We start from the raw sequence: 8,667 nt of genomic DNA, 5'->3' as shown, positions 1-8,667 counted from the left end.
CTCCCAGATTCCAGGGGCTGTGGTGCACTGGCCTTCTCGGGTTGCAGGCAAAGTTGGGGTGCGCTGGTCTCCTTGTTGTCTCCAATGTTCTGGAGCTCGGGTGTCTCGTCCTCCAACGCCCTGGAGCTTTGCCGCCTCTTCTGTCGGTGCCGCCCTGGCACTTCATCATCCGAAGAGCTGCTGCCCTTGTCATCCATGTCGGATGGGAGACGCCTCTTGCCGCTTTTCTGGGAAATGGCTTTGCTTCTTCTTTGCTCCTTCTTCCTTTTGGTGTTCTTCACCGTCTGCCACTCCCCCTGCTGCTTTTCCACTGCTGCCTCCTCCTCCATTGATTCGCTGTCCTGAGGACTGGGAGGTTCAGGGGGTAGTGCTGTTGATTGGCTCTCTGTTGCCTCAATACCTTTCTCCACCTTGTCTCTCTCTGTGTCCTCCTTTGTCCCGTTGAGCTCCCTGAGGGCCTTGGTGGTTGGAGTGACACGAAGCATTTCTTCTGCTTCCCCCTCGTTGGCTTTGGCTGCCTGTGCGTAAGTACGGCAGCGTTTGGGGCAGGTCCTGTAGAGGTGACCTGCCTCGCCACACAGGTTGCAGCACTTGGCCTGTTTGCAGTCTTTTGTCTGGTGCCCTTCCTGTTTGCAGATCTTGCAGAGGGAGGCGCTGCAGTTGGCCGCCACATGACCAGCCTTGCCGCATGAGCGACAATGCTTGGGTTGCCCAGCGTAGACCAGGTAGCCATGGTTTCCCCCGATAGTGAAACTGGAAGGAGGGTGGAAAATGGCTCCCTTACCATCGGTCTTTAGCGTGACCTTAAACAGGCGTTTGCCTGTCCAGATCCCCAACTCGTCTCGAATCTCGGTGCCGCTCCCCACCTTATCGAAGTACCTGGTGAGGAAGGTGACCACGTCGGTGACAGGGACGAAGGGGTTGTACAGATGCACCATCACCACATGTTCCCGTTGCAACGGCAGAGAAAAGAGCGGCTCCGCCGTCAGGATCTTCATCTCCGGCAGGTCTCTCTTTTCCTCGAACACCCTCAGGAGCTGGACGCAGTCTGCCACCCGCTTGAACGTCACATCGAAAAAACCAGCTTTGGGGAAGTCCTGCAGGGATACGATCTCCGGAGCTTCAAAGCCGCACGCCTTCAACAGGATCCTCCTGGCGAAGAAGACCCGATCCATTGGTGATCCTCCTTCGCTGTTGTTCACCGTGACTCGGATGGTGATAGGTAACCCATGGTATGGATTTCAATTGGTTATAGCCTTTGCTTCCCTACCTTGCCTTGGCAGGATCATGGTGTCGCCCCTGCGACAGATACTACACTTGATCTTAGCCAAAAGGCCGAGAAGCGATCTAGGAAGTCTTTATTAAAGTCGTGATATCACAGAGAGCCTAGTCGCATACAACGGAGCGAACCAGTCTCTGCCTAACACCTCTTTACACACATAGATATAGCAAAAGGTTCGCGACAGAAACTTGGGCAATTACAATAGTTTCAAATGGTTTCAAAAGATAGCGATCAGTGTTAATGGTTTAACGATTAGACAGGACAATGTCAATGGTTTAGCAAATAGACAGGACAATGTCAATGGTTTAGCAAATAGACAGGACAATGTCAATGGTTTAGCAAATAGACAGTGATAATTGGGTACATATCCTGGGCAATGCACACACACAATAGTTTTTTTCTCTTAGATTTTGCCACCGTATCTGACATCCGGAGCCCCTTAGTCTGGGAAGGTAGCACTGGCCCTTTGATTTGCTAATTTATGTGCTGGCTGCGTGACTGTTTGGGGACAGTCTACAGTAAATTACATTATACATGTATTTTAAGTTTATTTCTCTCACAAATATAGGTGTATTTTATTTCATGCACAATTGTACGTGTATTTTATTTCATTCACAATTATACGTGTATTTTATATCATTCACAATTATACATGTATTTTATTTCATTCACAATTGTACTTGTATTTTATTTCATTCACAGTTATACATGTATTTTATTTCATTCACAATTGTACTTGTATTTTATTTCATTCTCAATTATACGTGTATTTTATTTCATTCACAATTACACACGTATTTTATTCCTCCACAGTCTCTCCTTGTTAATCTTTTCTTTTAGATTAACACCAGTGAGGAATAATATCTTCATCATCATACGGGGGTTCATAACCATGAGGAAAAGGCCGGTCCCTGGCGGGGTAAACTTTCTCTCCCCACCAGTGAGCTTTGCTGGGGCCAGTGCGCATCATTTGGGTAATGATTGGGGCACCCCCTAATCCAGTGGAGACACTATTGATAATCTGGGAGCAGCAAATCCGTAAAGTAACACACGCACAGCACCCTATGATACATGCTACGACGATCCCAATTAAAAAGTAAAGCAACCAACTTCCCCAACCGGAAAACCAACCTAGTATTGTAGACCACTGAGAATCTTTTTTATAAAAATCGCTCAAACTTTCCCCAGACTTCTTTATTTCTTGTACCTCGTCCATGACATGCTTTCCCAAGTCAGTGATATTTTCAGAGACATCGGGGACAGAAGTGCAGCACTCTGAGCCTATCATAGCACAAGTGCCACCTTTTTCAGCTAGAAGGAAGTCAAGGGCCATCCTGTTTTGTAATATGGTTAGGCGTAATGCTATCATTTCAGTGGTGCTGGCTGAGATCTGCTTCTGTGTTTTAATCAGAGCATCAGCCGTTGAATTAGCGACTTTTTCAAGCGCAGCTGCCAGGTTGATAATTTCACGTGAATTACGAGCCGATCCATAAGGGGGCAAAGCAATCATCCAGAATCGTTCAGATTCCGAGATGCCTCGGCGATGTAGGCGCCGATGTGGGTGCATATCTGATTTACCTATATGGCGAAGATAGGGATTTAAGTATGCTAGGTAGCAACAGCCACTCCAGGTGGGAGCGGTTTTGTTCTTTTCCGAATTTCCTACAGACATGTTAGAGGAAAAGGACAGCTGAGGCATCCCAGGCAAGCAGGGGTAAGCTTTATCTCCACAAAGCCAATATGTACCATTAAGAGGGTCTGGTGGATGTTCAGCACCGGCGGGCTTTCGGACAGATAGGCCAAAGATGTATGACACTGTAGTATGACAGGAGCTTCGTCCCAGATCATAAGTGCTCAGTGTAAGGCTGGAACACCAGCAGGTGGCGTTTACCGGCTCTAGTGGGGATCTAATTCTAATCCCATGTTCTGTATAGTTCCACCCATTGGCAGGTGGAGAGCGACGGAACCAACCCCTAAACATATTGTGCTGCAGTGTTACAATATCAAAAGTTCGAACGTCAGCATACTCAGTGTCATTTAGAGGAGCAGCACGCCAATTACCCGACTCTCCCCCATGTTGGGGAGTCTGGGCACATATCCAACAGGCACCCTGTCCTACCTCTCTAGCATAGGTGCGGCATAGAGACAAAAAGTGTTGGGAATCCTTTGGTTACCCCCCCTCAAAATATAACAAAAAGACAGAATATAGCAAAAGGCAGTATCCGATACATAATGCAAATTAGTTCACTGATAATGACGGTTATCAGACTGCCGGACAATGTTTTTTGCAACGAGTGACGTGGACCCAATCTTCCTTCCCTTTAACATTTAGGGCCATTCGAGTTGTTAGCAGCACAAGGTAGGGTCCTTTCCACCCTCTCATGCAATTCAGCTGCTGTTTTGCATAGAGGAAAATGAGTACAAATCCAACATTTAGTCCGATGAACTTGCGAGGCTACGGCCTGCATTCGTTGAACCGCAGAATTGGTATTCCATGCCCCCGCAAGGACCACGCAGGACAGGATCCAAATCAGAGTCAGCATTCTGACGGCTCAGTTAAAGTTCTTGCACAAGCACTTCCGTCCGAGAGCAGCGTCCGCTTGACGTGCGATGCGTGGATCCACAAGGGTCGTCCTTCAACCTTTGCGGCCGTAAGGGTGGTGAGCAGGACTTGGAAAGGCCCTTCCCATCGAAGTTCCAAACAGTTCTTTCTCCTGAAGGTCTTTACTAGCATTAGGTCCCCGGGCTGGTATTGATGGCAATCTTCAATGGTGGGCTTTTTCTGAGCTTCTACTACCGGTATATGCAAGCTTTTGAGACAGTTAGGGTGAGAGCGCATAGTCATGAGTACCAAGGGTAGAGCTTCAGGCCCTTTCAAACTGGTTTCTTCACATAATTTAGCCAGTTTGTTTTTCAGAATACCATTTTGTCTTTCCATTGCTCCAGTAGACTTGGGGTGGTATGGGCAGGAAGGGTGATGGTTGCATTGTAAGGCCTTCAACAGTTCCTTTATCACTTTAGCAGTAAAATGAACAACTATTTTACAACAACAACAGCATCATTTCGTCGGGTGGGCTACACCTCCACCCATCGCGAGAACAAACATACTAGAATACATAATTATATCCCATACATTTAGGCATTTGTATAAAGTCCATTTGTAGGTGTACAAATGGGCCCCATGGCTGGGGTCCCGTACCAGCAGTCACTGTGGGCGTCTTGCCTGGGTTATGTCATTGACATAGGTATGACAGGTATTACTAATACAATGCCTATTAGCATATTACTATTCACTATACATTCAACATTCATTCTACATACCCGTGTTAAACCCCTGAGCTGGCAACCGGTCAAGTCATGATTCTTGTGTCGTGAGAAATTCAATAAATGCTCATTAGTTACCCATAAAGGGACTACCCCTTCTTTAGTCTGTCTTAAATTTTCTTGGGCTTGTTCTAGTGCCCAAGATCCATAGGTGTTGCATACATCATTTCTGCTCGCTTCGTTTGAAATATGTTTCCCTATTTCAATTAATTTATTGATAGTCCCCTCATGACTTTCGAGCACGGTAGCCAGACTTTGGATTAACCAATAATGTCCCTATATTGAATATCATAGTGGCATCATTTATCAGGCTGCGCTCAATGCGGTTCCCTCCCAAGCCTGATCGCATCTCGCCATTGAACTGAACTGCTTCAGTCATCAATTGGCGCGTCAGAGCCGTATAGAGTGCTTGGGTATGGGTTGAGCACCATTGGGGCAGAACGACACTGGATACATTCAAGACTATGGGTACCAGCTCATGGTGTACATTATCATACAAAACTTCTGATTAACCAGTACCAAACCATTCGTCGGTCCTGGATGCACAGTCGGACAAGATGGATCAGTCAGTGTGGTTTGAGGGGCTTCAATTATCTCTACTCTGACTGTGAAAGTAGAGGTGGGAGGTGGCTGGGTAGTGGCTCTTTTGGGCGGACCTCCCATGCTGGATCTGAAGCAAACCCTTACTACAATTTGAAAGCACTTGTTCTCCTACTGTTACATTTATCATTCCCCGTTGCGTGTCGCATTCGGCACTGTCCGTGCTGTACCAAAGTTCCTCCTGCTGTGCGGGATGAGCAGTGATGATCCCCGACCTTGTTGCCAGTACTGATAGGCCCACGACCAGGATCGTAGATCTGTGGAGACATTAACATCGGTTCCCGTTCTCTGGATTACCGCTTGGTCAATTGTCATGTATCTTTAACTGTGTGTAATGCCTCCATTTACTTCCCGTTCTCATATCTACAAGTGCGCATATATCACCTGTCATAATTACCTGGTATGGTCAATTGTTGCTTTTTGGATTTGCCTGTTTCCATATCCTTAATCACCTGTCAGTCTCTGACTTCCTCTCTCCACTCATGTAATTGCCTACTTAATTCCCTTACATTGTCCTGTATTTTCCTTTCAGTGGCCCTACACATCCTACTATAATACCTTCAGGTAATTGGATGGCCCTTACCTGTTATCATTTCAAATGGGGTGAACCTGTCGGTCCTGCTTGGTGTAGCCCATGGCGCATTAGCATATTGGGCTGTTCCCTGTCTCTTGATTGATGTTTTTTTTTAAAAGTTCAGTTCATCCTTTCCACCATCCCTGGACTCTGGGGGTGGTAAGGAATATGGAATTTCTGTTTAATCTCCATAAGATTACACACTTCTTTAATGTCTCTCCCTGTGAAATGAGTTCCCTGATCTGAATCCATTTGGGTAAACTCCTTCCAGTTTACTCTTTCCTGCTGCTGTCTCATGTCAGGCCTCAATTCCTTAAACAACTCAACAATGCACCTTCTTATCCTATCTTTCAATGGCTCAGTATTTTCACTTCCAGTGATGGTTCTCTCTGGGAACCGCTTAACTCTGCCTGTCATCAAGGTGTTAATCCTATGGTTTCACTTTTTGTAGCTTGCAGGCACATTAATATAGTCAGTAATACATCTATTTAGCCTTTTTCCAGCTTTCCCTTTGCCTCTAAGTTTTCTTTCCTGACCATGATCCTCCTAAAGTTCTCTGGAGTTCAGTTTCTCTATTGTCTTGATTGTTTAAAATGTTTCCTTACTCTTTAGGCCATATTAACTATTCCATTTCAACGGGGATCTCTGTCTCTAGATCTTTGCTTATCTCCCCCTTTGCAGTTCCAATGCCTCAGTTGATGGCCAGATTATCAAATTCATTTCCCTTATAACAGTTTGTACATTATGTCCTCTTTCCCTGACTCATTCTCCTACTTGCCTCATACCATATGACACTTGCAACAGCTACCATCTTATCTTTTTCAGGTTGCCTGGAGAGACTTTAAAATATTCTCATAACAATTTTAAAAACAGAAATCAGGTATTGACATGTTTTGTTTCCTTTTCTTCTTCTCAAAGATTTTATTGTCTTAAAAGAAACCCACTAAATTGTGTCTGACCCTTTTCTTTTAGAATTATCCCAGATTCATTAACTTGGCCAAAAATTGGATTTCTGCCAAACTTTGCCAAGGTCTTGAGCTTAGCTTCATATTTTGGGAACAGACTTACAAACACAAAAGCTTGCAGCATTTGAATTAGTGCCAATTGTTGTCAGACCTTTTAAAATGAAAATTCCCTTTTGAGAACTTTATCAATAACCAAACCTCAAATTTTTAAACTTTGTAAGAACTGTAATTTACACTATCAAAATTAAAACAACTTCTTTTTCATGTGTAATGATTTGTATCCAAGTTATAATTTAAGTATATTTATCGACACATTCTTTATCTTAGATAGCATCCTAGTGATTCAAAAGTAACCTGTTCAATTACACTGCACTTTACATCTCAAGATTGTCCCAAATTCAAATTCCAGTGCTTTTGGAAAGCAGATTTCCTTTAATATTTAATACATCTCTTCTTAAGAAACCCCTTTTTATCCATTGGAACTATCTAGACCTTGTGTTTACGTCTTTTCATTTTCCTAGAATCCTTCTGAATTTCAAGTAATTTCTTTTTCTCAGAATTTTAGAATACGTACTCGTATGTATTAATCCCAATCAGCTTGGAAGCTGATGATGAGGGTTATTCCCTACTAGTCTGTGAGGGGGTGGTACAAGGGTTGGTTCATCTCAAGGATGAGATAAAGGCAAGCCCTGTTTTATCTTTACACTCCCTTCAAATTACGATTTTTGCCAGAAATCTCAACTCAAACCTTATACTGAAAACTTTTGAATTTTTGAATAAACTTTTCCTTTAATATAATATGGGCTTTCGACTCTAAAGTGCTCAACTACACACACAAGACAATTCAGGGAAGATAACATGTTAAAGCTCACATACAAATGCTTCATTGCACACAAACAAACACATAGATAAAGGTATGTATCGATACTCCTATAATATTGAACTTAACTCTAAACGAATCTTCGAGTAGCAGTGGGGGGAATAAAGGGATCTTGAAGGCTCTACCTATAGGGACCTTCAAACTGACGAAAGCTCACATTTTCTCTGCTGCTGCTTGCAAATTGCTCATTAACCCCCTAGGGGTACCCTCCCTCTCTCTCTCTCTCTCTCTCTCTCTCTTCAGCACAAACAGCTCTTGTAACTTAGATCAATTCATTCTTTTTTTTAAGTTACAGAAAATTCAGTAGCGGACTATCTACCTCACTTAAAACATATTATAAGCGCTCAAATCTGTCCCGATTAAAAGTTCCAGCTGGTGGGAAGCTCTCTCCTTTACTTTGAGTCCATTTAACCCAATCAGAAACATATTGGACAATTTCAGGACCGTAATGGACATACATATAAGCATTTGGAGTTCCCTTCAAAGGGGAACCTGGGGTTTCTTTGATGTCATATTTCCCATTTTACTTAATAATATACACAAAAGAAAACACAGAAATTACTTACTTTTCACCTCCATGGGACTCGAAACCCTGGGTATACTACTACTATTTTTTTTTACCTCCATCCATTTTTCATTCCGTTTTCTTGCCCATCTTCAAAGTTCCTGTTTTAAGCTCCGGTTTCGCCGGTTTCGGTTTGTTCTTAATACTTTGTGAAGCGGGGTGAGTGGCAGAGCCCGCTCTGCTGTTGCGACCTCCCATTTCTCTGAAAAGAAAACACAATTAACAGCGCGGCGCGTTTCCTACCCTATGCGCTCACCGGTGTTTAAGAGTTCCTTAACAAGTCCTCCGATTCTTTGGGTCACTTAAGTCTCTTTGGTCGGTAGCTACCCTTTTACTTGCACTCCCCCTTTCAGCTAGGTTGCAGTTCGTACTCTCCCCAACTTAGGAGAGTTGTTCCTCCCTTTCTCCGCGAGGGTTATTTTTTTAGAGATCCGACGGCCCAGGATTTCAATCACCTCTCCAATATAAGAGGTTACT

General features: G+C 44.0%; 1 pseudogene; it reads right to left on the bottom strand.

The window, feature by feature from the left end:
- Positions 1–1,243: 1,243 nt before the first annotated feature.
- Positions 1,244–1,347, bottom strand: LOC144673633 (U2 spliceosomal RNA; annotated as a pseudogene).
- Between the last annotated feature and the right edge of the window lie 7,320 nt (positions 1,348–8,667).

This window comes from Cetorhinus maximus, unplaced genomic scaffold (assembly GCF_964194155.1).
Source record: "Cetorhinus maximus unplaced genomic scaffold, sCetMax3.hap1.1 HAP1_SCAFFOLD_417, whole genome shotgun sequence".
Taxonomy (NCBI): domain Eukaryota; kingdom Metazoa; phylum Chordata; class Chondrichthyes; order Lamniformes; family Cetorhinidae; genus Cetorhinus; species Cetorhinus maximus.
This window is presented reverse-complemented; position numbering and strand designations above follow the sequence as displayed.